Below are 4,622 nucleotides of genomic sequence, written 5' to 3' on the forward strand. Positions count from 1 at the left end.
ATTTTCATCTTTAGAGACATAACAGTAAATAGGACAGGTGTAGTTCCTCTCCTCCTGATATGGTCTAGTCAGGAAGACAGACATAAACAAGTAAACCTACAAATTGTAACATGTGCCATAAAGAAAGAGTGCAAGGTGCTATGAGAGTATATAGCAAGGCAGGCATAACCTTTTAAGGGGATTAGGGGAAGGCTTCCTGAAAAAGTGATTCTTACAGTGAGACCTGAAGGGTGACTAGGAGGGTAGGAATAGCTTTCCAGGGATAGAGAACAAGAATATGTAAAAGTCCAGAGGCAGGAAGGAGTTAGGCATGATCAAAAAACTATGAGAATGTGATGTGGCTCAATTGTAGTAAGCCACAGGGTCTTCACCTGTAAGGTGAAAATAAAAACAGAACCTACCTCAAGGGCAATTGCTATGAAGACTAAATCAGATAATGTATTGAAAGTGTAAAGTGCTTAGCACAGTTCCTGGTGCATAGTAAGCGCTCAATAAATGTTTGCTATCGCTATTACATTTAGTTCATTATTTATTAGTAGCAGTATTAATTTGAAGAAATATCTCAGAAAGAACATATGCATCACTCCACCCCCTCTCCATATGTATGATTTTGCTGGGGTTTTACAAAGGACAGGTACCAGAAGGTAAGGTGGTACATGAGACAGCCATGCCATACACATGCCAACCTCTTACTAAGAACACATAATGAGAGTACCCACTTGGAAACTCCACTGTCTAATGTACCTAATGAAGCAAACCAACAGAATCTGTCAGCCCTCATCCAACTTCTATTTTAGTTATATTTTAGCAGTGCATCCTATGGTCACAGGAGACACCCTTCTGCAGGCTCCCATGACCGCACCATGAATAGACAGCCTCACCCGGGTCCCACATATCCAGAACCCTCCTTCTTCATTTCTCTTCCTTATAGTCATGCACTCTGAGCCCCATCCCAGTCCTCTTTAACATGCCACACACTAGACTCCTAGTAAACTCGTGGTGGCAGATGCATACTTGCCCTGTTTCCAATTTCCCTGTGTCCCACCAGTTGTAAATGTTCCAAGTTTCCAAAACCCATCATACCATCCTAACCTCACCTAACACTATATCCTATAGGTTTCTCCATGCTTGCCCCTTAAGCTATTATACCCACACCCAATAGATCCCACAATTCTTCTCCAATATAAACCCAGGGCACAGCCTCCTCAATGTACAATCTGAATGTCATGTATATATACAGGACAGAATAACTTGGAGAGCCCACATCCAAAGCTCCATCCAACTCAGTTTAAAGTGCCCACTTTCTCTGCTTCTGCTTCTGGATTGCCAACATTGCTAGGTAAAGCTATGAAAATTGGGTCATCAAATGACTCCACTACAAATACAGTCACATCAGTCTCAAACAGACCAGGCTTTTCCCACTTAACAGGCCTTTTATTCATTTAGTTTTGAGTCTGTCTGGCATTCACCGTAGCCTATCATAAAAATCCCTAACATCTAAACAGCTTTATATTGGCTTAGTATTAACCAAACTTTTCTTCTAAGCATCTGGTAAAATTGTCTAAAAATAGACTCTGGGCTCTGTTGGGACTTCCTAAATCAGAATTTCCAGCTGAAAGGCTTGGTTATCTATATCAATGTTTCTCAAACTTTTTGATCTGAGGAGCCCTTACAAACTTAAAAACTATGTAGGACCTCAAAGAGCTTTTATTTATTTGGATCATAGCTATTGGTATTTAACATATTAGAAATTAAAATTCAGCAATTTTAATTATCTAATAATTCATTTAAAATAACAAACCCATTAACATTAACATAAATTACATTTTTATGAAAAAAGTAACTCTATTCTCAAAAATTTAATGAGTGGAATTATTTTACATTTTTCCAAACCTCTTTGATGTCTGCCTTAATAGCAGACAGATGAATTCTTATATCTGCTTCTGCATTCAATTTGTTGCTATATGTTCTTGTGGCTGAAATATGGGGAGAAAATCTAGCCTCTCCTAGATCTGTAATTAGGAAAGAAAGGACCTCATGGACCCCCAAGAATCCTTAGACTACTCTTTGAGAATCACTGATCTGTATATTTAAGTCCCCAAGGAATTCTTATCAAGAAAATAGGTGGCAAACACTGCATTTTTCATGTGAGATATTACAAATCTCCATTCGTCTCTAGCTCTCAGCTCCAGACTGTTCCAGATCAGGCATTCTCCGGTCTCTCTCTGTAGATGAAACCTCCCTCATGTTTTACTAAGACCTAAGCCATCTAGTAGTGGCTTCCTAGCATTCATTTTTTGGTATTGTTTAGTTTGGCCTCTTTCTTTCTTCCTTTCTTTTTTTCTTTTATTGGCCATTTGTATATTTTCTTTTTTTAAATTTTCTTAATTTTTTTGGCTGCATTGGGCCTTAGTTGCGGCTCACAGGATATTTCGCTGTGGCACACGGGCTTCTCTCTACTTGTGGCGTGCGGGTTTTCTCTCTCTAGTTGTGGCGCAGGGCTCCAGAGCACGTGGGCTCTGTAGTTTGCGGCATGCGGGCTCTCTTGTTGAGGTGCGTGAGCTCAGTAGTTGTGGCATGCGGGCTTAGTTGTCCACGCATGTGGAATCTTAGTTCCCTGACCAGGGATTGAACCCACGTCCCCTGCATTGGAAGGTGGATTCTTAACCACTGGACCACCAGGGAAGTCCTGGCCTTTTAAAGAAAACAGTTTTTTGAATTTTTTATGGTGGTAAAATATATATAACAAAATTTGCCATTTAAACCATTTTCAAGTGTACAATTCAGGGCCATTAATTACATTCACAGTGTTATGTAACCATCATCACTTTCTATTTCCAAAATTTTTCATCACCCCAAACAAAAACTCTGAAACCTCATTACTTCCTCCTCCCAGCCTCTGGTGACCCCCTAATCTACTTTGTCTCTATGGATTTTCCTATTTTGAACATTTCATATAAATGGAATCATAGAATATGTGGTGTTTTGTGACTGGCTTCTTTCATGTAACATAATGTTTTGAAGGTTCATCCATATTGCAGCATGTGTTAATACTGCATTTCTTTTTATAGGAATAGAATTGCTAGGAATAGCATTGCTGAGTTATATGGTACTTCTATGGTCAACCAATTGAGAAACTGCCAACCAAACACTTTTTCAAAGAGGCTGTACCATTTTCCATTCCCACCAACAATGTAAGAGGGTTCCAATTTCTTCATATCTTCACTATCACTTGTTATTTTCCATCTTTTTTTATTGTAGCAATCCTAGTGGATGTGAAATGGCATCCCACTGTCGTTTTGATTTGCATTTTCCTGTTGAGCATCTTTTCATGTGCTTATTGGCCATTTGTATATTTTTCTTGGAGAAATGTCTATTCAGATTATCTGTCCATCTTTAATAGAGTTTTATGTCTTTTTATTATTGAATTATAAAATCTCTTTATATGTGGGGAACCTGGTGCTAAACCATTCGTAGACAACCTGCTTCTGGGTCAGGGTTTCGTATGTAGCAGAGCAGCTCCCTTGCCGCAATCTATTGAAAGTCAGCCCTCGACACAAGGGTTTGTAAAATAAATTTTTAAAAAGAGTATAAGATGAAATAGAAACAAATAAAAGACTTAAAAAGAAAAAAATGATTTCTTTATATATTCTGGACACAGTATATGGGATGAGGTAGAGACCCAACTTCATTCTTTTGCATGTGTATACTAAATGTCATGGCACCGTATGTTGAAAAGACTATTCTTTCCCCACTGGATAGTCTTGGCACTCTTGTGGATAATCAATTGACCATAGATGTATGGGTTTACTTCTCCATTCTCAATTCTATCCATATATGTATGTGTCTATCCTTATGCTAGTACCACACAATCAAAATTACTATAGATTTTTTGTAAGTTTTGAAATCATGATGTAGGAGTCCTCCACTTTGTTCTTCTTTTTCAAGACTGTTTTGGCTATTCTGGGCCCCTTGCAATTCCATATGAATTTTAGGATCAGCTTGTAAATTTTTTACAAAGAAACCATCTGGGATTTTGATAGAGATTGTGATGAATCTGTAGATCAATTTGGGGGGTGTTGCCATCTTAATAATATTAAATATTCCAGTCCCTGACCATGGGACGTCTTTCCATTTATTTAGGTCTCCTTTAATCTTTTTCAAGCAGGCTTTAGACTCATTTTTCCTTTCTTCCTCTTTCAGATAGTGTTCCTCCATCTCTGAAAGTTATGTCCTTCCTCTGCACGCTTGATTCCAACTCCTCCACATAGCCTTTCCCTTTCAATATGTCCAAATTTCTCTAGTTCTTAAAGAACTTCCTAAACGTACAAGTAAAGGATGGAATCATTAAGGAAAAAAATCAAGAAGTTTGTAAACTGCTAAATATAAAAATAATTAATAAAATTAAAAGCTTAAAAAAACTGGGGAAACATTTGCCACAAAATTTTAAAAAGTTATTATCATTAACATACTGACTATAGGACCCATACAAATATATAACAAAAACACTAAGCTTCCAATAGAATATGGGTAAAGAAAATATATAGACAATTCACAAAAGAAGATATACAACTTGTAAAAATCATAAGCAACATACTTCAACCTCACAAGTAACTAATGAA

This window comes from Phocoena phocoena, chromosome X, assembly GCF_963924675.1.
Source record: "Phocoena phocoena chromosome X, mPhoPho1.1, whole genome shotgun sequence".
NCBI lineage: Eukaryota > Metazoa > Chordata > Mammalia > Artiodactyla > Phocoenidae > Phocoena > Phocoena phocoena.